Source organism: Planococcus citri, chromosome 2 (genome assembly GCF_950023065.1).
Source record: "Planococcus citri chromosome 2, ihPlaCitr1.1, whole genome shotgun sequence".
Taxonomy (NCBI): Eukaryota; Metazoa; Arthropoda; class Insecta; order Hemiptera; family Pseudococcidae; genus Planococcus; species Planococcus citri.
The window spans coordinates 3,172,654-3,200,285 of NC_088678.1; the positions used below are offsets into that span (position 1 = coordinate 3,172,654).

Here is a 27,632-nt window from a genome sequence, read left to right on the forward strand (position 1 = left end):
GCGGCGAACGAATTAGTCGTCATTTTCGGCTTCGTTCGTTCTCGTATTTTTTGTTTCTCATTTTCGTCGTCATCGTTTATTGTGACTCGAAAAATGGAAGTATTTCGAAACTAACGTAAGACGACACGGTAAGATGCAGCTGCGCAAATCTCATCATGACAGAACCCTTTTTTCTGCTTTCCGGGTTCGTCTCATCGTCGTCGCGGAAAAAGAAGTGGATTTCGAGACGAATCGCGAAACCAAACAGAGAAACAGGCCCAGGCGAGGCGTCTAGAGAGCAACTACGAAACGTTAAAAAATAAACCATAAATCACATTATTTTGAATAATGCACGCGAAACAAAAATGATTAATGTAGCGGCGTTTATTTTATTACAATAGTGACAGCACGGTGGCCCGCTTAAAATAAGGGGGCTACGGTCACGGGGCAGCCCAACACAGCACAGCACCGAGCTAAGTATATTAACGGTGGTGTAGTTGGAATTATTGGCCACCGCACTGTACCACTTCTTCTTGCCCCTTTTCCTAGAGTTAGATGTACTAGACTAGATACGAGTGTATAAACTCGTCGATGATTTAGGAGCTCCTAAGGTCTCTGAGGGCAGGTTAATTTTCGCCAAGAACACGTTACACGCTTCGATGAGTTTAATAAATAATGCAGAAAGAAAAAATACGCAGGAAAAAGAGACGAGAGGGAAATATCAAGAGTAGAAAAAAAAGGTCGGGTATTCGGTTGATTCTTTTACCACATTACATATAAACGTTTACGATGAGGCATGTTTTTGTTATATTATTGCCGAATTGGTTTACCTATCTAGTCGGTGTGATCGCATTATTTTCAAGTATTGTGCCAAAGGTATTGTTGCGAGGTGTGTAGTGTCTATAGGACTTGTTCGGTTTGTATACATAGTAGAGTTGGGTCAGCAGTCGACTTATTAAACCAGTTTATTCGTCAACTAGGTATATAAAATGTCGAGCCCCGAACCTCCGGTGATTTACACCGATATAGCCCTTTCATCTTCCGCGTACGAGTAAATATATATGAAGATCTAAATAAACTCGACGGCGAAGATTTATTGCATTTCATTATACAAAAGCGCAAGCACACAGCACTAGAACGATTTTCATTTATATGGGTGACTTATTAAAAAAAAAAAAAAGTGTATAAAAAAGAGCACTTACACGTTCGCAGATATGGCTTTACCTACGTTGTGTATTTTTTCGGAGGCGGTAATTATATTTAAAACACGAGCATGGGTGTCCAGCAATGTTTCCTGATTGTATTGTCTGTGGAGCTCTTTGGCAGCTATATACATGTTTGTGGTGTGGTTGTTATCACCTCTGGTTTAACGTCGGTGGAATTTTTAAAGAATTAAATTTGATTTACGAATTTTGTAACCTTGACTAGTGACTACCTATAGATGATTAGCAGGTTGTATCGATCTACACAGTAACCAGCGTTAACGAACGGAATCCCAATATTGGAGTAGATACGTTAATAAACGATTTTTTTTTTTTTAGTTGTGTAAGTGTGTATCGAAAAGTACCTTATAAATATATTTTTGTATACCTGAGTGTATGTGAGATAGTGTGTCGTCGACTATACGTAATATGTAATATAAAATGGCCCGAGAGAGAGTGAGGAAGTGCTACGTCAGTCAGTTTGGTGTTACAACTAAACGATAATCGATTGTGATTATTAGCCACGACGTTTATGGTGTACGATGATTAATGATGTTGGCAGTTTGGATGCTGACATTTGGAATACTATACATTGTAGACGTCTAGGTTCTCACCTGCGATCTACGGCGTGACTTTTTCCCTTCCTCTTGTTGTACGAGAAGCTGACTGCGCTGCGGTGCATTTTGAGCCGAATTTTCTGAATTATTACGAGTTTATATGTATTTACTTGATAGGTATTATTTTTAACTAGGGAAATTTGGTTTACTGAATGAGCATGTTACTCACACCTCAGAACCAAGTTTTCAAATTTCGATTGTGGGAGGTTTCGATTTTTTGGGGAATTTTCAAAAATGGCGGAAATACCTATTTGATTTTGAAAAATGTCATTTTTTGATTTTTGAAAAATTATTATTTTTTTTGAAAAACCATTTTTTTTTGATTTTTCAAAAATTAATTTTTTTTGATTTTGAAAAATTCCATTTGATGAATTGTGAAATTTTTTGATTCCTAGAAATTAAAAGATCTTATTTTTTGATTTCGGAAAATATAGTTTTTCAATCGTAAAAAGTATCATGTTCAATTTTGAAAAATTTTCATTTTTTTTGAGAAAAAAATCTGTCATTTTTTTCTAGGAAAAAATGTGCATAGTTGCTGAAATAAAATAAGTCAGCTCTGCTAAGAAGTGTAATTTTTGCCGAGAAAAAAATAAACCTATCTTTCTGAAAATCGCTTTTTATGCTGAAATCGGCTCCTCTCGAACTGATTGCAATAATTTTCTAATCGATCTGAAGCCTCCAGAAAAAGACAATTTTTTCCCATAACATTTCCTTTATCACTCCAAAAATTTTCGTAATCAACTTCGGTAGCTGAAAATTTTATCCTGTCACAAATATGACATTTTGAATCGATCGGGGATGACGACTTAAAATCCAAGATGATGGAATGAGAAATGCAGGCATTTTTTTATCACTGGAAAATTTCAAATTTGAAAAAAAAACAAAATAACAATACATATTATATTTTTTTAGAAAATTACTTGAAACTTTATTTTGCCCCTAAAGTTGACCACCCGAATCGATTATAACCACTTTTGAAACCATTCAGTGAAAATTGACTTTTGTTTCGGCAATTTAAAAATCACTGGACTGAAGACGTCGCGTCGTAATTAACTTATCAGCTGCAGAAAACTTACCTCATCCTGTCATAATGACAAACCCGAAGCAATTAGGAGTTGAAAATCTGTCAAATATTTCTGTGAACTTGTGATTTCTGAAATTTTGATTCATTTCAAACCCTGACCTCTCTCTGCAAATTCATATTGAGGGTCCAAAATCGTCCAACTGTCTCCAGAAGATGCTTTCATTTTTTTATATTTTTCAAAAATTGACAATTTTGAAGCCATACAAACAGGTTTTAATTTATTTCTCGTAGACAATTTTTTCGTTGCCCATTTCAGCCATTTTAAATATATATATTTTTTGGAACAATTTACCAACGAGCGAGTAAATCTTTTGAACTGGCAATCTGTCATTTGAACGAAACCAATCTAAATCAGAATAGAATGTTCTAAAAAATCTGCAATCAAAATTTCAAGCTCCAAAGTTCAATTTCGGATTTTTAAAAACTTTTCGAAAATATGAAAAATTTGAAAAAAAAATTGTGATGGCGATTTTTCAACTTTTTCGTGCATGTATTTTTTTTTTTTTTTTAATTTTTTTCCAATAAAATGAACTAGATTTTACACCTCTCGATGAAACGACAACTTTTGGGCAATTTTTCGAACTCTCGTCAATTTTTTAATTTTCGCCACCAAATTGCTCTAGAAGGACCGAACATGAACTTTGCCTCCGATAATTTAGATTGGTGCTTTTTTGCTTATCTGACATCTGCTCGAACGTTTTAGAAATTTATTACAAAATTCCAGGGGTGCCAGTTCAAAAGTGTAGTTTTGACTGAAATTTGCCAATTCCAAAAAAAAAAAAGAAAAAATACAAGTGTTCAAAAAGGGAGTTTCACCAGTGTTTTCTTCATCAAAATAACGTTTAGTGTGTTTTAAAATAAGACGAGTCAAAAAAACGAACGGTTTTAATCAATTTTGGAACTTTTGGGCGAGATTTTTAATTTTTTACAGTGATTTCAAATTCCTCCAGAAGATCCTAATTTTCTTAAACTGACAGGTTTCTAAGTGTTTGTGTGTGGGGTGGAAGGGTGAGAGTGAATGGAGCTTGAAATGAACCAATTATTTACCCATGCTCATTTTGTTTGAAAAATGAAATATTATATTTCATAAAATATTTAAAAAATCCCCATAAAAATTTTTTTCAATTTTTTAAACGTTTATAAAATTTTTCAAAAATCCGATCCGCTTGAGCGTCAATTCAAAAGAATCCCCTTGTATGAGAACAGGTTGTTTGACTTTTTTTTTTCAAATGAGCTGTTTGCAATGTAATAATTTTTTCTCACTGGAAAAATGAAGATGATTTTTTGGAGGAAGTGGGGAGAAGAAAAGAAAAATTGGAGCCTAAAAAACGGAGAAAAAAGATCGACGAATCCAATTTTTTCTACTTTGCTAATCACACTCGAGTAATTTTTGAAGAATTGAATTTAGACTGCTGAAAATTTATGTAGATTGGAGTAGATCACGAGAAAAAAATCGTAGGATTTTGACCAAACTGAGTGCAGATTAGCTCCGGAGGTGCCTCTGGAGAGGAGTGATATGGTCCTCAAAAAATTCATCTTCGAAAAAAATCATGTTTTTTTCGCTTTATTAGCCTATACCCAAACTGATTTTGGGTGAAATTTTCCCTTTCCGAAAAACATAACTCGAGCATTGGTGCCAATTTTTGACCATTATTGTCAATTTTCAAAACTAAAAAAAATTCATAGGTAAGCTTTTGGCTGTTTTTCTCAATTTTTCGTTTACAATAATGACGAATAAATTGGCACTTTCGTATTCTAAAACATTCCCCCAGTTTCAGAGTAATGATGTGTTTTGATGTTTCAGCAGAATTAATAGAAAACATTTGAAAATGAAAAAAAAAAAATTCAGAAGTCGATTTTACCCAAAAATAAGCGATTTTCAAATTTTCAGTCGCCCCTGAATACATGTCTTTTGGTGCTGAGTTATAGTTTGAATGGAGGGTTTGAGAAAGAAAAGTATTTTGCGAAAATTCCCTCTTTTTGAGAGCTCACAATTCCCCCTTCAGAGGCATCTTTGGAGCTTAGTTTTTTTTTGAGTGACTTACAAATCAAAATGAAAGTGTTCTTCGAATTTGATCAAAATACTTCGTAATTTTTTCACGATCCAACCAAATACACCCCCTTCCTCTTCCTAATTCCTCCTTCCCAAACGACCCAACCGAATCGACACATTGTAACGTCATTCATTCATAAATTTTAATGTAACATTCTGTAGGTTCAGAGCTATTAAGAATGGAAATTCGCCTAAAAAAACAAGGTGTATAAAAATTACACTCGTGTTAGCGATGCCCTAGCTCTCCGAGGTGGTGCTACATGTGCATGTTAAGATGCTATAATATAAATGTTATTACATATCGGTGTTTGGTGGACGTGAAACGTACGGAGAGAGGTGCCAAAGAAAAAGAGTAAGAGTTAAGACCATTTAAACGTACCTCGAGGAATTAAATTAACCTCGATGCAGGATCAAGGATAGGCTAATTTCATCGTATAGAAATATTATATCTATATACCTGTTACTAATACATATTTATAATGATTAACGCGTCGTTATTGGCCATTTTTATCAAATATTCTTCGGCTGTAAAGTATTTTCATTATGTCGAATGTGTAGTACAGTGATACTTGTAGGTAGTGTGGAGTATGAAGAGTTACGACGTTATTATGCGGGTTCGGGTTCGTGTTTGAGTGTTGTAGATTATGCCTAAACTACTCGTACATATATACTCAACTTACCTACCTAGTGTACGTATAATATAAGTAATATGATTGGTTTTTTAAGGTGCTGTAGAGCACTCTACGGGTGTACACCTAGTATATTAGTTAATGAAGTAATTTATTTATTATATAATATAGCTGTTGGAAAATTTTTTGCTTTTTGATCTTCTTATGCAGCGAGTTGAAGATTTATTGATTTATGAAAAGGTAATTTGGCTCGAAAGATGTATTTAATATCTACGATTCGGTGCTGTGAGAGAATTATTAAATGATGAATTTTTTTTTTGTAGAATATTCGCAAAACTCGAAAAAAATATATAGAAACCAGATCTAGTATATCAACATAGTATACATAGCGATATCCATCCATATGATGGACTCGTTTGAAGAAGTAGGTTAACTAGGTGTTTTAGATGTCTATGATGGTTCGATTTACGTTATGTGTGTGTGTGCGATACTCTCTTACTACTGTCTGGTCTTTTAAACCTACCTACACACGTCGATATGGTGTAAAACACGAGAAAAAACTAATCTCTCGAAAATTAGTGTATATTTTTACGCGTAATAAAAGCCACTCGACGTGACGCTGCAGAGTCTATATTATTATGGTTAATTGTTTTGCTGGAAAATTGTGTAATACTGGTTTTTTAATGTGCCGACGATACGATACGATATACGATGATCGAGATGCTGTGGATCGGATTACGATGACGGGCGCGAGAAAGATTATGTCGCCGAGTCCAGGCAGAGCGTCGAGCAATGGAAAGGACGAGGGACGGGAGGAGTAAACGTGTGTAAAGAGCTACCCATGTTACGCGTTATTTACGAGGTATCCGATCGTTGAAAAGACGTTAATAAAAACGCATAATCGAACGCCTTAAATTTACGATGTGTTTAACAGTATCAGTCATACTATTGCTGGTTTACCTGTATCGAAGGGTATAGCTCGAGCTGTATTCGAGAGGGACGAGTAGATCGATTATTTTTTCACCTCGATTATGGGAATGTCCCCCTTTTTTAATATACTTTGGTACTGTGTAGGTATATAGTCGATTTGTCTATGTGTTTATTTATGTTTTTAGTATAATATGTAGTATATTTTATTTCAATTTTTTTTCTTTTTTTTGGGTTACAGAATTTACGAGGTGATGGCTCAACGTGCTAAAGAATAACTCGTGTTGTGCAGCTGAACCAAAAGGTACCCAATATTTTGCAACAGATTCGATAATATAATATGAAGTGAAATTTACGATCATCGTGCCACTTTAGTTGTATGTGTATAAGTTTACGTGAAAATGCCTCGAAGAAATTCGGCAATCAACGTACTCATCGTCGTTGCTTCGTCGGACACTTCGGGTAATTTTTTTTTCATCTAGAACTGTGAAATTAATCCAACTCGTACAACGATTATTGTTCTCAATATTTTATTGGAATTCGAGCCATAATTAAATGATAATTTAGTACTACGTCGAAGGGGAAAAAAATCATCAATTGTTGGAACTATGTGGATTTTTTCTTTTTTTGCTCCAACAACAAACAGCAAAGGTGCTGCTAAAGTATTTAATTGCTAGTATATGATCGATTTATATGTATTTTATTTTATATATATATAGGAATGTGGTTCAACCAAATGTGTTAGTGTTGCGAAGAATGCTGAGGTGTTTTTCGATTGTTTTTCGCAAAGATATAAATAAAAACGCCTACCGGAGCTCGTTCATCGTAATGAGGACAGGGTTAGGTTTTAGGTTTGGATCGACGGTTGGTTGATGGTTTAAGTATAGTTTTGTCTATAGCTGGCCTTTTTTTTTTTATTATTAGATATTGGATGTTTTTTTCTTCTGAAATCTAAAATGCCGCAGAGACTGCATTCCGAGCTGTCATAATTGATAAGAAATGTGCTCGTTTGACATCGGACTATTTGAGGATTTATTTGTTCGACTCGATTTAGGTGTTGTGGTATTTGAAAAGTGGAAGTAAATGGTCGAGGGAAATTATTTCGTCTGCTGCTTTCTCCATGGTTGAGTTTTTTTTTTGTTTTTTTGTTGAAAGACTGACTGAGGATCATTCGGTTGCTCAGACACCAATTCTGCTGATTCTATCCCCAGAGCGTAGGAAAAGAACCCACAGGGTAGTCATTGAAAAAAGTTAATCGTCTGAACGAAGATGGGAGGGGGGTTTTACAGGATTTTACATTTTTAATATCGTCTACAACTGCATAAATTAGTGCGAAAATTGAATATAAAAAAATTATTCTGGTTACATTAAAATTTTTTTCTTCTTCTTCTTCAAAAAAAATTACGAAGAAAGGGACAATTTTGGTAACGCAGAAAATTGCATTATTTGAGTAGGGCCCAAATTTAAAAAAAAATGTAAGATACGGAAAAATTTACTTTTTCCATCGTTATGTTGGAAGGAGATTTTAAGGTATTTTTTTTTTTAAAATCGTGCCATAAGGTTGGTACTTTTCTTTTCATTATTGTCGAAGCTAAATCAACAGAATTCAAAAATACATCACCCATCCAAAAATTTTGGGCGCTTTGGAGCATTTTTCGATTTTTGGTAAATTTTTGAAAATCTCTGAGTTCAAAAAAAAAAAAAAAGGAAAAAAATCAAAATTTCATCAAATTGACCAAGAAAGCTTAAATTTTTTGGTATAAACCCTATTTGCAATCCTCCAAATCGATAGAAAGCTTCTTGGTGAAAAATTCACCAAACAGTGACCATTTGTGATCATTTATAACTTGATGACTCTTGGTGAATTTTGGTGACTTTTGGAAAATCTTGGCAACTTTTGGGGAATCTTGGTGACTTTTGGGGAGTCTTGGTGACTTATAGTGAATCTTGGTGATTTTTGATTGGTGACTTTTGAAGAATCTTGGCAACTCTTGGTAAATCTTGATGACTTTTAGCGAATCTTGAGAACTTTAGGTGACTCCTGGTGACTTCTTCAGAATCTTATTGACTTTTGGTGAAATCGTCACCAAGAAGTCATCAAAGGACTTCTGATGAAATTGGTGACTTTTGAGGAATCTGGCTGACTTTTGTGGAATCTGGCTGACTTTTGTAGAATCTTGATGACTTCTCGGTCACAGATTCACGAAAAGTCACCAAAACACAGAATATTCATATTTGACTATCTAATGGACTTTTGGTGAATTCTGGTGACTTTTGTGGAATCTTGGTGACAGTTGGTGAATTTTGGTGACTTTTGGTAAATCGTGGTGACTTTTGGTGAATTTGTCACCAAAAGACTTTTGAGGAATCTTGGTGACTTTGGTGGAATCTTGGTAAATTTTGGTGACTTTTGGTGAATTTGTCACCAAGAAGTCACCAAAGAACTTTTGGATAATCTTGGTGACTTTTGTGGAATCTTGGTGACTTTTGATGAATTTGGAGACTTCTTGGTGACAGATTCACCAAAACTCACCTAAACATATAATATGTATATTTGACTATCTAATGGACTTTTGGTGAATTAGGGTGACTTTTGAGGAATCTTGGTGACTTTGGTGGAATATTGGTGACAGTTGGTGGAATCTTGGTGACAGTTGGTGAATTTTAGTGACTTTTGGTAAATCCTTGTGACTTTTGGTGAATTTGTCACCAATGAAGTCACTAAAGGACTTTTGATGAATCTTGGTGACTTTTGTGAAATCTTGGTGACTTTTGGTGAATTTGGTGACTTCTTGGTGAAAGATTCACCAAAAGTCACCAAAACATAGAATATGCATGATATTTGACAATCTAATGAACTTTTGGTGAATCATGGTGACTTTTGAGGAATCTGGGTGATTTGGTGACTTTTGATGAATCCTGTTGACTGTTTGGGAATCTTGATGACTTTTGGTGAATCCTGGTGGTTTTTGCGGAATTTGGTGACTTTTGGTGAATCTGTCGCCAAGAAGTCACTAAAACATAAAATATGTATTCATATTTGACTATCTGATGGACTTTTGGCGAATCTTGCTGACTTTTGGTGACGTTTTTGAAGAGGTCGAAACTGATTTCCAATTTTTGAAAATCTGGACTTTCCAACATTTGGCCCAAAGTTCCAAAACTGTTCAAATAATGAAATTTAGTATTTGAAGGTCGATTTCGGTTAGAGAAGAATCAGTATTCGACTAATCAATTGGAACAATTTTGTTTGAAATTTCATAATTATAACAAGGCAATCTTGCCTTTGAAAATCAAATTTAGGTCGACTTTCCACATCATTTAAATTACGCTGTCAAATTCGTCGAAAAATTCTCCTCCCTGTTGGGTACCTACCTAGACCTACCATTCGCAGTATATGTATAAGTAAGAGGGTCGAGATCAGATCATGCTCCCCCTACCGGCCACAAACGTCTAATAGACATCTATTAGATATTCTTTTCAGCCAAAGATACAGCTAATGGATAACTGGAATAGCTGAAATTACCTTGTTTTAATAACTGGAAAGTACCTTTTATATAGTATTACATGGTAAATACAAGGCTAATAGATATCTGTAAAGCATTATGGCTGCAATGCGCTAAAGAATAGATATCTATTCTCCAATGCCTTGTAGCCATAATGTTTTACAGATATCTATTGGATGCTTCTCAGCTATTAAAACGACTGAAATTCGCCCTGCAAAATGAAAGTGCTTTTAACAATCTACAACTTGTTTATTTGAGAAAATTTAAAGAAAACTCAAAGTGTTCAAAAAGTAATGGGTAATATGTATTATAATAAGTGGCAAAGTTTTACATTATTCAGGTATAATTGGAGAAGAATTTGCGGAAATAATAGCAAAATGGTGTCAGCAGCATATTCACTTTATCAGTAAGTTAGTACATATTAATATAATTAACATGAAAATAAGAAGTTCATGGTTAGGTAGGTAGGTAGGTACTATACAGATCTATACTTACATATTATCATATATTTCATAAACTATTTCTACCTATAATCATGAGTTTCATAATTTCATGTCAGTTATAAATCTACTTACTACGTAAGATAAACATGCTGCTGACTCAATTTTTCCATTATTTTCCGCGAATTCTTCTCAAATCGAACCTGAATCACTCGGAGTTTGTCACTTATCATTATTTTTTGAACACTTTGAGTTTTCTTTACATTTAACATAAATAAACACGTTTTACGATGCATATTTTCTTATCAAAAAGCGAAATTGAAGAAATATCAACTTTAAATGTAATTTAAGAACTCAATTAATTGTAATTTATTGCAATTGCGGCCATTTTCAAGCATAAAATAACGAGAATACTTATTTCCGATGCACACTCTCCCTTCTATCATGACAACTGGAGCAATACTAAAGTTATTGTTCAAGTTTTGGTAGTAACTGAGTGAATTCTGACATCTATTAGACATCTAGTTGCTATTAATTTTTGTTTAGTTATTTAATATCTGGTGACAATATATTTTAGCTATATTTAATTTTTTTCTAATAGATATTGTATATTTGGGCTTATAGCTAACTATTAGACGTTGCTTGATATTCCATTCAATAGAATATTTTAACAACTTTTCCAAATATCTGAAAGATAGCTAATGAATAGCGGAATGGCTGAATAGCTGAAAAGCTGTTGCAGACATAAATATTCTGTCTATTAGAGATTTGTGGCCGGTAGGGCCGCTGCGGTAATTACTGCACTTACAAACCGTACGGGTGATTTCTTTAATTGCGATTAGTTAATGAGATACGGGGAAGGGGGCAAAGAAAGGCAAATATTAAATAGGTAGATTACGACACATACGCGCCCAAATCAAATACTATATCTGCTAATCGAACGGAATAATCGCGTTCACCCAAGAGTCATTGACGTGTATACGGCGACGTGCTGTATACCTATAGCCTATCGAAGGCTGCACAATATTTCATCAGTACGAGTAAATCTCGGTTAAGCGGAAAGAGTGAGAGAAATATTCGGTGAAGTATGACAGATTACGACCTTTAAATTTCACGTACGTTGATTTTTTTCTCTCTTTCGTTCGTATTTATTCAACGACGATGAGGAGATGAAAAGAGGGAGAGGTAAGTAACTGTATAGTACTCGTATATCTGCGCTATATAATGAGAATTTGTGTGAGAGGATCGCGTTACAGATGGCAAGATGCCTACCTAGTTAAGTATGTACTCAGGTTAATTCGACGCGTAGTCGAAAAAAAAACTATAAGTATCGTCTATTTAATAGAAAGGTTGAAATAATAAAGGTAAAAAAAAAGAAGAAGAAGAAATTAATAACGCGTTATTAAATCGTATAGATAAAAAATGATAACCAGTCGAAAAGTAGAAGCTGAGCTGTTTATACGCACTTGTGTGTAATTAAACGACAAAGAACAAATAGCCCAAGTTCTCGCTATAAATAATAAACTGCCCCCGTAGGCAGAACTACCGTTTTAATTTGACATAAATGAATTAGGCAAATGATAGGACGAGAGATGCAAAGAGTCAGGCAGAGAGAGAGGTATTTTCATGAAGAATAAGAACGCGTTGCCACAGTATTGGAGAAGTACATTTTGAAGGGCGGGAGGGGGGAGGGAGGTATACGAGAGGAGTAGATATAGAATCTATCTATGTACTATAAAAAGAAGAGTGCACCGAGAGATGAATGAGTGCATAAGAGTGAGACAGAAGGACGGACCAATGTTGCCAGTTGTTTTACAAATGGATCGTGTTATACTATCCGTATTTATATGAATAATAAACAACTCGTCTCAGTTGTTAAAAATAATTTAATATTTTAGCCGTTATATAATTCGGTGGGGCCTGCTCGCCGCAGCACCGGTAATACCATATAATTATGTAGGATTTAATTGTACACTGCTCGCTTATCGCTGTAAATTAATTTAAGCGGCGCAAATTCTCTGATGAAAGTGGACGTTTCGCTTCTAGGACTTTACGCGCTTTAATTATTTTCTCCGGCTGCGAGAGCCAACAGATTTGTTCAATGATGTTCGAGAACCACCACGTACATTTTTTTTGACAAGCTCGTCGTTGCTGGGAACGAGAAAAGCATGCTGGTGTTTGGGAATTGAGCAGCGTTGAGGTGCGATGAAATTAATACTGTGACAAGCGCGGCTCTTTTTTTCGTCTTATATGTAGTCTAGCAGAGTTGATACTCTGAGACTGACGAACGAGACGTATTTCAATTAAAGTTTTGAAAGTTTTAATTTGACTGGCTGGCTCTCTCGCGGCTAAGAGGCTGCCAAAGGTGTGAAGAAAGGTGCGCGAGAATCGCCAAGAATGGGCGGCTGCTCGAGGAAGCGCGAACTTATCAAAGGAAATATTTCCCCCTGGACTGTACCTATATAGAGGTCAAACGAGATTCAAATTTCAACCTCACGTAGTACGTATTCTGTGCGGATAGGCTTGTATAGCAAAGGTAAACGAGGTATTCACTTGGCCGCGCCGATGTGTGAGATGAACTATATCAGACAGATTTGATTTCGTGTCACAGTAAAACGTGGATTCAGATTTGGAGGATGGAAAATTACTTTTTTGTTTCGAGCGTTAGTATGCCCACAGCATGACTCGAAAGTCTCGACTAAATGATTTTTCTTGTACAATAAATCTCAAAGTCGAAATTCAAAGGAACCGAAAAACCAAGCGAAACCTTCGAGAGCCAAAACGTACTCGAAATGAATGCCAATCTAATTCCTGAGAAAAGAACACGGGATAAGATAGTCTTGGAATGTCTCTAAGGGTAATTCTCGAAAAAAGTTTAAATTTCAGTAATAAGATTTTTCAAAAATAAAAACCTTTTTTCATAATTTTTTGAAAAGGGACTTGATTCAAGGCATACCGAGGGTCCCTAAAATGACTTCAGCCTCAAGTCATCTTCAATAGGGGTGGGGGTAGGGGCTTTCCAAAAATCGGTGTCACCTGTTAAAAAAAAGGCTGTTCACTACTTTTGGGTAGGTATAGATATAACTGGAGCAATTTACTTGTAGGTTTAGCTCACAAAAAGGTCATCAAGTAGGTACCAGGTACATTTTAATTAGAGTATTCAAACATGAATTAGTTCTGATAAGGTAGGTATTTTCCTTCGCCGTGGACAAAAAAATCACGATAGCCACGAGGAAATACCAAACTGTCCTATCCACGACGTAAGAAAAAAAAGAACTAAAATTTGTTTTACTGGTAATAGATCAATAATTTTTCAATTTCCAAAGTTGAAAAGTCATCAAATACTCACCATTCGAATGTTTTCTTAAAAAAAAAAAAAAAAAATGTCTCTTTTAAACGCCGGAATGATAAGCCACGGCGGTGGATCTGAAAAACGATGATCTGTACGATTTTCACATGTTACCATTTGCAGAACGGTTGACTGCATTTGCTTGATGGTTGTGAAATGGGCACTGCACTGCTATCACTGAAACAATACAGTGTAACCATTTCACCGCAAAAAAAATCGAATAGGAGAGCCAGAAAAGAGTAAACAAAAATTGGCCACGGCGATGGAGCAAAAACTGGTTACATCTTTTTATGGTCTCTGTTTCAGGGTATAATGTATCATTCTGAAAATTTGTATTGGTTCTATCATTTACCCTCGATATCACACAATAAAAGGTACATATGTACCCTTTTTTTCAGAAAAAGTGACAGAGTAATTAATTTTTGAAGATGAAGTTGAAAAATTGAAAGTAGTTACAAGCCACGGCGATGGAATTTTCGTGGTTGGGGGGGACTTGACCAATAGTGGAAGGGGGCTTGGGGGACGTGAAGTCATATGCACGTGCCACTGAAAAAAAATTTTCTATTGTAAATAGTATTTAAGTAAACCTAAACCACCAGCTGTTACCTATATGACTTTTAAACTTTTTTTTGAGAATAATACCCTCCAGAAAATTTTTTGTAAAAGCCACAGAAAAACTCGTGTAGATTTGTAGAATGAAAAAAATAAAAAACTAAAAAATAAGGACGAATTGGTTAAATATTTTTGAGCTCATCCCATCATTTTTCACAATGGGTTTTTTACCTTTTTTTTTCAAGCAAAGTGAACTGGAGTGAATGAAAACTACCTACCACTTTTAGGCTCTTAAAGCAGCCTCTAAAAGTTCACCTTCTTCCATTTTGTTTGTACCTTAGCAGAAAATACTTGATGATTGCATCGCCCAAAAACATGAATAATAATCTCAAAGATCTTTTCATGATGGTATTTTTTTCTTGCTTATGAGCTGAAAAAATTTTAATGAGGAAAATACAATTTTTGATGGCATTTGGCCGGAGACGAGTGAGCTCCCCCCCCAATTTTTGATCTTACAGAGGGACACCTCTCATGCAGGCCAAAATTCGGATTTGAGAAGATACATATATGAGATTTCTCTTGTGACCCATCACAAAGTTCAGGGTCTTGAGTTTAGGTAAGTGTGCTCCAAATGAATTGTTCTTTTTTGGCCTTAGTTCATTTCATTTCCTTCTGCTTTAATCATGGTGGCTGCTACATATTTTAAAGCTTGAATTTTTGGGCTCTCACTCCCTGAAGTTGTTGAAATTTTCTGATCTTTTGGTTTTCCACGAGTCCCTCCTTAAAAATGGGCAATGAGCCTTTCAAATTGAAATATAAAATGAAAAAATTCCTCCCTTGGTACCACAAACCATATTTATCCGCTCGTGGGAGCCCCACAAAGATGAAAAAAAATCAAAATTTGAAGTAAGAATCCACCCAAGTATGTGAAGAAATTTTGAACAATGTTTGGTTCTGTTTTTTAAAAAAATCTCCAAATAAGCCCTTTTTCAAGAAAAAAATTTCATCAAACCCCAAGCTGTATTTATCGGTTCCCTTAGAATCTCCTGTTCCACTGAAAAAAATCCAACAAATTAAAGGAAGTAAATAAGAACCAGTTATTGAGGGGCTTCATGGAAAAGGGGCCTTAGTCAATTTTTTTTCACTGATTTTTACAAGTTCAAATGGACTTGAAAATTTTTTCTACAAGCAAACATTTTCCAATTTGTTTTTTTTTCATGGAACAACACTTCAATATCACTGAATATATGGTGAAATTGATAAAAAAAAATAATATATTCAAAATTGTAAAATAAAAAAAAAACACAAAAATGGCTTAAAGCCCCTTTTCCATGGAACCCCGCAATTTTATTTTCCAATTTTAAATTATCGAGTCAGAACTTTTCTGCATAGACCCCTTTTCAAGGGAAACACTCCCTCCGGCTCCGTCTATCAAACCGTGTTGATCCTTCAGCATGAGAGCCCTCAAATACCACAAGAACAAAGATGGCTCCTTACAAGGAAATCAGTTTTTTTTTGTGGAGACTGAGAGAGATGTTCTCTCGATAACGAAGTTTTATTTGGAAGAATTCTGACCAAAAATTATTCAATTTCAAAAAATCTTTGTAGAATTAGATTTCAATTCATAGCTTATTTTTTCCAATTTTGGACTGCTCTGTTTTCAAAATCGAATGGGATAGAGACCTAAAAGATACCTACATCGAATCAAATAAGGATTATTTTCGCAAAATAGAAATCGTTTGTATGGTTTACAATGATGAGAAATTGATTAGCCAATAATCTTGCAAATCTTGGCCGCGGCGAAAGGTGTTCAACTTTGAATAATACCGGTGCTATAAAAGAACAGGCAGGCGTTTCAACTATTTGATCGAATAAGAGAGAGACTGAGTGATAGAAATTTCAATTCAACCAGTGTATAAGGGATTTGCGCGACGTCGGCTCGGTTTATTGAGCTTGTTTGTCTAACGATTACCTACGATGATTTCATAAACGATGCGAGAGGTGTTTACTATCTGCGCATAAATAGCCTAAGAACTAATAAGAATCGAATCAGCGTAAGAGTGTAGTTGTAAATACATATAATACGGTATATTATAAAAGGAAAACAAACGAGGCTATATAGCCGGACTAGAAAAAAAAATATAAGCTACAGTCAAATTCGCGCGGTGATGGATCAGTGATTTATTATTTACGGATATATATGGTATTATAAATGTAGAACCAGAATTCTATTCTACAGACGTCGATTATAATTTTTTTCTCTTTATTTATTTATACAAGATACAAGCACGTAGTAGACTAGCAACTGTGAGGCAGAAGGACGCGAAGGGGAGTTCGATCGAATTAAATAATAACGTTGGAAATTACTTTAGCTGGCTTTTTGGCTATCTGTCATGTTAAGAGGTGATTGAGTAGCACAGCCCGTCATATTGGTATATTTGCTAGTCTCCCATTTTGATGTATCAATCAGCATTAATTACTCGGGGAAGGTTTTTTTTTCGTTTACACATTACACATACTACATAGGTTAGTGTACATCGAGCGATGGTCGATGGTTTCTTTTTTTTGTTTGTTCTCTCTCTGTCGCTCTTTCTTGGACGTCATAAATCTTCGATATGAATTTTTAGTTTATAGCGGACTAACGGGTAACAGCTCATGGGACTGATGAGACGTATAAATGGAAAGTCTCGCGTAGATTACGTTCTTATTAGGTAGGAATTGGGTTTTCTGCTTTGTGATCTTCGTGTGCCCTTGCTCGTATAGTTAGGTATTATTTTTAGTTGACTGACGAATAATTAACCTGAGACGTCTTTCTGCAAATGCAGATTTTTGTCTCTTGGATCTGCCTATTCGTAATAGGCCTTATCAAAAATTCAAGGTATTCGGTTGCAAAATTTGGAATATTTCTTTTTTTTTTAGAAAATGTAAATTAGAGCTACTCTACAACAGATGTTCCAACTACTGAAAAATTTCCTTCAACATTCCCGATTCGATTCTTATCCTTTGCATACCAGGAATTGGAAATCGCTTCTGAGCTCTTATACTCGTATAGGTATTTACTCGTCGTAAATATGCAAAACGTGCAACATTGTTTACCACAACTGGCGAGAAAAACTACAGCACTTGGCACCGAAACTGTCGATGTCACGAAGAGATGAGCTGATAACAGCACCATGCGCAACGATTACCCGCGAGTGAAGGTGAAAAATTTCAAAAATCTAATTAACACAACAAACGCCATCATATAACGCGGCCGATTAAACGTTAAAACAACTTAATTAAATTCTAACCTTATTTATGCCTCATTAATATCCATCTAAAAATTCTAGGTAGCAAAATCTACTTATCCGCCCGAGTTGACATTTTTGCTTTTCTATATAGTCAGAGAATGCGATATCTTTTTGTACCTCGTTCGTCATCGCGCTGATTTTTTCTTGAAAAATTCACAAATCTGTTGTCGTCGAGCTACTGCTGGAATGCAGCGTGGAAAAAATTGGACCAAGGAACGCGTTCTCGCGAGTGTTGGATGCAGCGCGGTGGCACGTTCCACGTCGTAAATATTAATTAAATTTTTGGCCCGAGATAAATTTCCAAATATTCGAAAACACGACGAATCGATCGCATAAATTTAAAAACCAGGTGCCGGCTGCTTCGCCACTTGTCAACTGGAGAAAAACTCGCTTTGTTAGGTGTTCGATTGGGAGTGGACTACTTTACTTGTTGAACTGCATGATGAATTCATCGTCGTGGTTTGCATGGCCAATGCAACGAACCCTTTGACCGTACCAATTACTATGAAGATGTAAGAGGGCATTATGCACTTTTAAGGAAACACTGCTCCGTCCGCCATCGCCATCGATAGATACGTATGTAACACTAATTCCTATACTTAAGAAGTTACACTCACGTTAACATCGATTAGGCGATAATTCGACGAAAAGTAGTAGCTAAAATTCTCCACGAATTTGCACAGCAACAAATTCCCATCGAAAGTTTTGCATTCTATGTGTACCTATTTGTATCGTTCACTAACTCAGCCCACACCACCCTCGACTATTTTCGCATAACCATACAAAACGGTAATGCTCGTATCACTAATATGTAATTTTACACGTCCAAAGTGCAGTCGTGTAAGCATTAAATACATACGCAGGTACATTCTAACTACTCGTACGCGTCGACGAATTACTTATTTTCGAAATAAATTATATATGAAATTGAAGCGAAATTTCCTCATGTCTGACAACGCCTCTTCTGAAGTCTTCTTTACTGTTTACTGGTGATTTTCCGTAGTTCGAAGTTTCACAAACGATTTCGTGAAGTCTTTCTAAAGATAGAATGGTCTCCTTGGAGTAATTCCATTCACCTTTCTGGAGTTTTAACGAAGAATTATTTTTCGAGTAATTTCTTACCCGGTTTGAGGCCTTTGCTTCGGCATACACCTCTTTTTCAAAAACTTTTCGAGAAGGCTAAAAAATTTCAAATCTCAAAAATCTGCAGTTCTAAAAATATTGAATAAGCCTGTGTAATAAAATTGGAATCTCCTCGAGTAGAAAAGTACTACCTACTTTCCTCACCTCAAACCTGAGTCTGTTACACAGATGAGAACTAACGTTTCATTTTTTGATTCCTGAACCATAGGAGGTCTAAAGTTTATTTTTTATTTTTCAAAACTTGCATATTTTTAAGAAACGAAATCCTCAATTTTTTTTACAAATTACATCTCTCCCTTCCCCCCTTCGGCGCATCCTTCTCAAATGAAAAATCCTAAAGAGGAATTTGCCAAATGGCATCTGGGCCTCCTCAACAAAATAAGGCAATTACTTCCCTATTAGTTTTACCTGTTTTTTCAATCCTACTTGAGCGAGAGGAAGTTCATGGTAAAGATGGATAACGAGCTGTCCTCACTTTTCTAGATCAATGCTAGAGTCCCTCAGGGCAGTATTTTGGGCCCTTACCTATATGTGATCTGTCACGAGAAAGCCAGGTTAGTGTCCAAACAATCGATTTGTTTTTTTTTTATGGATATTGGTAGTACTCAGTATACAGAATCCGCCTGTGGTGGTTACAACGTTCGCGAATGATTCTTTTGACCCTTAATTCAAGGTTAAAAAAGTAGAGCAACTACAAAAAAGTTTGAAAATTTTTTTTTGTGATTTTCCTGAAAAGTATGTTCTGGGGAGTCAACATGCAAATTTTTGGGGCAATCGGCCCACATTTGGAGGATTAGTGCCATTTTATTGAAATTTGAATGAGGCCTAAGCTGGAAAAATCAAAAATTTTCACGTTGAACAAAATTTTTGAAAAAATTGAAAAACTCAATAAATAACTTCATTTTATATTAATAATTCATTCTTAGTAGTTTTCGCGAAATTTTTGGCGTGAAATTGGCAAAAAACGAAAAAATCGATTTGGGGAAATTTCAATTATCAGCCTTTGGCAACCCTGATTTTGAAAAAAATGTCGGGTTATGTTGGCACCCATTGTGGCCAAAAGTGGTCCAAGTTTCACAGACCTACGAATCATAGATCCTCAAACACATAGATTCAAAACTTCTAATGCCCGTCCTGTAAAATTTACATTTTGGACACTAGCCTGGTTTTCTCGTGACAGATCACATATAATATGTTGTTCACTGCAGATATACCCACCAATGAGGAGACAGTCTTATGCACATTCGCAGATGATACTGCAATTTTGAGCGTGAGCAAATGCATAAAGGAAACTACTCAGCAGATGCGGAATCATTTACAAGATATTGAAGCGTGGTTACAAAGGTGGTGTATTGAAGTAAATCAATCTACAAATATTACCTTCACAATGAAGAAATGCTCTACTTTACCAGTTAGGCTGAATGGTACAGAGTTGCCAATAAAAGAATCAGTAAAATACCTTTGTCTGCATTTTGATAGGACTATGACATGGAAAGCTCATATCAAGACAAAGAGAAAGGAAATGGATTTGAAATTCAAGAAAATGCTTTGGTTATTGGGCAGAAAATCCAAGCTTTCTCTAGAAAACAAACTACTCTTGTACAAAAGCATAATTCGACCAATTTTGACCTATGGCGCTACCAGTTATGGGGCATTGCCCAAGGCTCTAACATCAAAATAATCCAACATAGGTAAACTACGTTTGAACTTTCTATGCACCCCATTTTTATAAAATTTCAGTCTTGAAATTTTCAAGACCAAAAAAACACTAAAAATCAGAAAAAATAAATAAAAATCAAAAAAATTAAAAATGTTAGAAAGAAACTTCAAACACATTAAAAAAATGAAAAGTATGAAAAAAAAAATGGAAAAAATGAATCTGTCTGCACTGAGTGACCGTGTGACGTAGATAGAAATTCTGCGCCAGGAGGACCAGAAATATGTCCCTTATTTTCCACTTCGAATATTTTTCTACGATTCTTCTTCAGGGGGAGGGGGTTCAACAGACAGGTAAAAAACACACTCCTCCATTTCTTTTATTACATCAAAACACTCGGCACTTTATATTTAAATTGCAGTTGAAAGTGCCCCATATAAAACTGTGGACTGCTAGTTGAAGTTTTTTAAAAAGTTTTAGATTACAAAAATTGAATTTTTTCATGTTCAAAAATTTTTTTGACTTCTTTCCAAGTCAAAAATGTTGTCTTTATTGTCTTCCAATGTCACCTATCCTTTCGAGACACCCTATAGATGAAACCGAAATCGCAAGAGTTCGATATTAAAATCACTGCGTTGAGAAACCCAATACCGTTAGGGTCATTTCGCTACCTCGAACCAGTCAAAAGTTATTGACACTGGGAAGAACCTTCGAATCAAAATACGAGATTGAAAAATCGAAAAAAAGAAAAAGGATCTAGGATCATCATTACGTAAAGCGAAGAGAAAGAAGAATGATACATTTGATACAGTTATGAAGACGAAGTGAAGTAGCCGAGCATACGTGGATAAAGGCGAAAAAAGGATACCTTATGCTCTATGGGAGGTCTGCTCCTCGATTCGGACACAGCAAACGTCAACAAAAGGTTTCTGGTTTGTTAGTTTTTATCGCGATGAAATTCTTTCTATATACTCGAAAATACAACCTAGTCCTCGAGAACTATACGAGGAGTTTAATGAATTATTGTACATAAGATAAAAATTCACCCTGTAAAACGATATCATATAGGTATCCTTGCACCTTTTTATATAGTAAATGTAGGTGCCTATACTCGTACGATTCGAGTGGATTTGGGATTTTTTCGCCCACTTCGCGAGGAGATTGAATTAATGATGTCGAAAAACGGCCTAAATTCCGCGCTTTTTTTGTCCGCCTGTGTAAGGCAGGGATGGGAAATGGCGGGGTAAATGATTTATATTATAAAAATATCGTACTATTTTAATAAATTACTCGGCTATGCGAGGTACCTATGGACGAAGAAAGGAGACCGACACGGCTCTCTATAACGGAATTTTACTTATTAAGAAATAATATCGTAGTGTAAACGCGTGACAACGTATCAAGTTAAACTTCCTTCAAGGTTCACCGATTTTATGATTTAAATAACCGCGTAAAGACGCGTACTGCGGCTCACAGGCTCACAGACACAGGTTAACTAACGCTACAGAGTACAGATTGGTCTTTATAATTGGATGTATATCTACTTCGTATAGGACTGTCTATATAGGTACATGATTATGATGGTAAGGGTGGCTATAGCGAGGTGAATGGTGCCGAGCAGTGCGAATTAATTCGTTTTTTCTTCTCTCTTTCAAATTGCTACGAAGATGCGAAAAAGTGTGTTTTTTTTTCTTTTTAATTTCTGCGTTCGATTCTAGATTTCCGAGAACTAATTTGTATATGTAACGTAAGTTGTGTGTCTTGGATATTGGAAATTGCTATACCATTTAATGAACGCGTAGGTGAAAAATTTTTCCACGTGGAATTGATACGTTTAAAATGTATCTAAGAAGCGCACAAATACACACGCACCAGTTCTTCTCGCTTTATTTATAATCGAATTAATAATCGGGTGTATAAAGTATTCAATATTCATGTCGAGTGCAGAGCAAATCAGCCACATAGACGAAGGAAGAAAGAGTACCAACACGAGAGAGAAAGAGAAACGTTTCACACGATTTCAGGATCTTTGTGTTTAAGCCAAGGTTTACCTTGATTCCATATAAACGCAGTAATTTATTCATCGGTAGATTCGAACGGCTGATAGTAATAATGAATGGTATCCGAGCTACCCACAGTACTATTGATAAGCTTCCTCGTATCGGGTACCATCTCATCTCGCTATACTTAGTTTAGTGAGAGAGAGAATACTTATACTTTGTTGTGTTGTACTCGTATTGGATCGCGAAGCATTCCTACGGTGAACTTTGGGAAATGTTTCACGGTGATGTATGGCGTTCGCTGTAATAATTAGTCAATTTTTATTTCTCAAAACCAGATACCGCAGCGTGGTTTTTTCCTTCCTTTCCACGGGGAGACATTCGTGTTGTACAAAATATCGTACGAAGACTCAGCTCTCATAGGCACGCCAATCATGCAGAAAATCAAATCTCATAAACGATGCTGCGATCTGTATTCTCGTAATAATCTAATCGTACGTAAGCGTAGATGTGTAATATATGGCAATGTGCGATGGCGTCGTTTTGTTTATTGGTAAATTTTGTCGAATAATATTAAGATATCGTGTGTCTCGTGATAATAATGTTGTCTGCGGTTGGCTAAATGTGGAAGTGAATTGAGAAACACTAAACGTAGAGTTATAGGTAAAGGTGCCTACAACTGTTTTTGATATGGTTATCTTACGTATGCAATTAGAGAAAGGATTGGAGGAGCAGAGGCGTAGCAGAGAGCTAAATTACGGAGGAAGCACGAGTAACAGTTGTCATTAGTGAACTTTGCTCCTGGTTTTCATGATTTATTGCTTAGATCTGGAAATTAATTTCTCTTTCATATGGAAAGCTCTTATCAAAATGATACTGACGCTTGAGAACATAGCAAAGGATCGATTTTTGGCTCAAGGGACTCAAAATTTGGGCAAGGGAAGGGAGAAAGGGTATGCTGAAATCAACGAATGGAAATGTTTGAAAATGAATTTTTCGCTAAATCGTATTTTAACCACAATGGTACTACCATAAAGATGGAAATATCCAGCAAACCCAAATTTTTGGAATTTTTGAGCCTCTTCCAAAAATAAGTTTTTAAATTACCCAAATTACACCCAAAAAATTTCCTGGCATGATGAGTGACTTCTGGGAAAATATACATGTCCAAGCAAGGGCAATCCCTTGAATTAATTGGCGATGATTTTGTACCCTTTTACAGCCTTTAGCAGATATTCTTGAATTTTCAGGTTTGGGAAAATTGTCATAAAAAGGGCCGAAATGAACCTCAGCCTTTTCTCGACCCAGAAAAATCCAAAAATCTATTAAAAGCTCTGAAAGCACTACAAACATCGATCTGTGAGGTCAAAAAAAACGCATAGGCACAAATTAATTTTTAGCCTATTTCTATCGTACTATTAAAACATTGATTTTTCTATGTTACCTAATTAATCGTTTGAGTTTTCAAAAATTTACCAAAAATTTAAAAAATAAAATTTACGGTTTGAAAGTTGGCCTTAAACTGTACATTTCTAATTGCTTTTGTTTTTTTTTCGAGAGGGAGGAGGAAAAAAATATTCTGTTGGTCGAGATGAAGGTTTTTCAAGGGGAATGAAAAGCTCAAAAAAATATCATCAGACAGCAATGCTCGGAAAAGTTCATTTCATTAGGTGAATCTTTTGTTGAAGGAAACACAAGATTGCTTCAAAATTTCCAGAATTTCAGAAAAAGTCGACATGCTAGGTACCTACTTATCAAAATAGTTAAAATCCCTCGAAAAAATCCAAAATTTCTACATCAAAACTTATTTTAGACATTTTTGAAAGATTGCAACTTGAAATTTGGACGATTTTTGGAAATACAACCATAATTGCTCGGAAAAGGGTAGATAATTTTCAAAAAAAAAAGTATACATTTCAGTACTAAAGTTTTTCAAAAATGAAAACCTCTTTTTGAATTTTTTTTTTCAAAAGGGACTTGATTCTAGGCATACCCAGGACCCCTAAAATGACTTCAGATCCAAGTCATCTTCAATAAGGGCGGGGTAGAGGCTTTAAAAAAATCGGTGTTCACACGTTGAAAAAAAAAAAAGGCTGTTCACTATACTTTTGAGTAGATATAGGTATAACTGGAGCAGTTATTTGCAGCTTTAGCTCACAAAAAGGTCATCAAGTAGGTACCAGGTACATTTTAATGGGAGTATTAACATGATAAGGTAGGTGCTTTCCTTCACCGTGGACAAAAAAATCACAATAGCCACGACGAAATACTAAACTGTACTATCCACGACGTAAGAAAAAAATAACTAAAATTTATTTTACTGGGGTAATAGAATCAATCATTTTCCAATTTTTAAAGTTGTGGTCATACGACAGGTGTAATAAAATCAAGTAATTACAAACACCCCCCAAAAAAATACCATTTGAATATTTTCTTTTTTTTAAAGAAAAAAAATGTCTCTTTTATACCCGGGAATGATAAGCCACGGCGATGGATCTGAAAAATGGTAATCTGTACAATTTTCACAGATCACCATTCGGAGAACGGTTGACTGTATTTGCTTGACGGTTCTGAAATGGGCACCGCACTGCTATCACTGAAACAATACAGTGTAGCCATTTCACCGCAAAAAAAGTCGAATAGGAGAGCCAGGAAAAAATGAACAAAAATTGGCCACGGTGATGGAGCAAAAACTGGTTACATCTTTTTATGGCTTCGTTTTCAGGATATAATGTATCATTCTGAAAATTTGTATTATCATTTACCCTCGATATCACACAATACATAGGTATGTACCTTTTTTTTTTTTCTTTCTTCAGAAAAAGTGACAGTTTAATTAATTTTTGAAGATGAAGTTGAAAAATTGAAAGTGGTTACAAGCCACGACGATGGATTTTCGGGGTTGTGGGGACTTGACCCATAGTGGAGGGGGGAGGGTTGAGAGACGTGAAACTATATGCACGTGATACCCGAGTTGGTATCTACACAATGTCACCAAAAAAATTTCAGTTGTAAAAAAATAGTACCTAGGTACCTATTCAAGTAAACCACCTATTATATGATTTTTAAACTTTTTTGAGAATTACCCAAAACTAACCTAAGTTTGGGCTAAAAATTCTAGTGAAGTGCTGAAAAAAATTTATACATGGAAATTTTTGAAATTTCAACTGATTTTAATAAGTTGCATTCATGACTACTTTTTCAAAAATCACAGAAATTTTAACCCCATTTTAAGCTGAAAATTCTTCAAAGCCACTTGAAAAAATTCTGGTGAATAATATTGAATTTTTTGACAATAATTTGTTAAATTTCAATTTCTAGTAATTTTTAGTGGATTGTAGTAAATTTTGGTGAGTTATCGTGGTAATTTTTTGGTGAATTATTGGATAGATTTTTACATACCCATCTGATAGCTTGAAAAAATGTCTACATTTTGGGTTCCTAAGTCCTATGGGCTGCTCCTATAGTTTTTCATGCTTAATATTCTTCAAATATTTATTTTCTGCCGATTATATGAACGTGTTTGTCGTAATTACATAGTTCATTTGGCGTCGAGCAAAGAAACGATCGCGGTACTTTGGATTTGTTGATGAGGGAAAAGATGCTTGAGATTCACCTAGATTTTCGCCATGTCCTTCTTGTAGAAGATGCTTCCAACAGCCTTGGAATTAATATGCGGTGGCCGGTTTAATTGCGAACGTTTAACGCTTCTTCTATATGTATTACAGGTATATATATATGAGCAGGATGAAAGAGCAATACAAGAGTGTAGGGAACAAGATAGCCAGTATGGAAAATGATTTATTCTGCGAATTTTATGTCATTTCGGTTGGACCCATTCCAAATAGGTACGAGTATTATGTGTATATACTCGTACCTGAATCCATCCGCACACAGATTCTCGTATGTACGACGATTCCACCTGATTCGTGTGTTCGTTCGAATTCGAGTGATTCTCTATATTATAGGTACACACTCATAATGGCACCAGCCAGCTCTACAGAGCCCGCGATTACGAAATAATCACGCTGATGATGATCATAGGTCGCGAGGAAAATAAATAAATCAGAATTATCGTACAAACTGGTTAGTTTAATTTTGGGGTACTATAATACGAGTACGAGTAAGTATTTAGCTCTCGAACCACTTACAATATCGATGTCGCAGATATCATCTTCGAGGTTTTTATTTCGCCGGTCTCTCCCTCGCGCTCTGGTATAAGTATTTAAAATAAGAGTGAAATTTACGACGCGATGAGTTCTATAAGGTGTCGTCAATTGTACAATATATATATAAAATATCTAGATACCTATAGGAGGAAGAGGAGGAGGAATTTCAATTTTTAAAAAATTATGCAAATTATGTATCGAGACGCCATCGAGCGTGTAAATGTCCACGCAGTGCTCACGTTTACCTATCCTACTAATATGTGTATCGTATCGAGAGGAAGAACTCGTATGTACATTACTTTGTATACAGTATGAGTGACGATGGCAGCAATTTAGTCGAACAATTACGAAAGAGGCAGGCCCAAGATCAGATGAATTAGTTACGGTGAAATTGATTCGCCAGTTAGAACCATGTGTGTGTTTGGTTGCCTCGACGTCGACACACGCACTTGGTAATCGTAATTCGTATGTTAGAGAGTGTTTAGTCTTATGATGAGACCGACCTATTGATTGTTTAATAGATAGGGTTTGTACTCGGCTAATAATATAATAATACGAGCCGAAAAAATATACGAAAATCGACACATTCTAAAAGATTTATATGTAAAGAGGGAACTGGTTTTAATCTCATCGTGCATGCACTGCGAGCCTTTTTTTTTTTTTACTTACAGCCTGTTTATAAGTTATTAATGTATTCGAGAAGGGAAATTACAATAATTACTATTTTACTTATTTAGATTATACAAAATATAGTTGTTGTGGTACGTCGAATGAAATGAGCAAAGAGCAATATTAACTAAGATGAAAGCAAATAGTTTGCACACACGAAAATCTCTACATATAATAAGTATATAAATTAGCCCACCTCTGCGTTTTTTTGTTCGCTTCGCTTCGATCTCCCAAACGGATATGTCTCTGGATTATGACATATGGTATATTATTGTATTTCTGAACGTTGTACTATGTAGATTTCTAGTTTTCGATTTATATTTTCTATGTAAGTATTTGTATACCTAGGTATACGAGTACGAGCAG

At 35.4% G+C, this 27,632-nt stretch overlaps 1 protein-coding gene across 1 annotated transcript in view; it reads right to left on the minus strand.

Moving 5' to 3' along the window:
• The window catches only part of LOC135834218 (probable serine/threonine-protein kinase DDB_G0271402), a 92,568-nt gene that overhangs the window by 42,909 nt on the left and 22,027 nt on the right, over nt 1-27,632 (minus strand). The window lies entirely within an intron of this gene.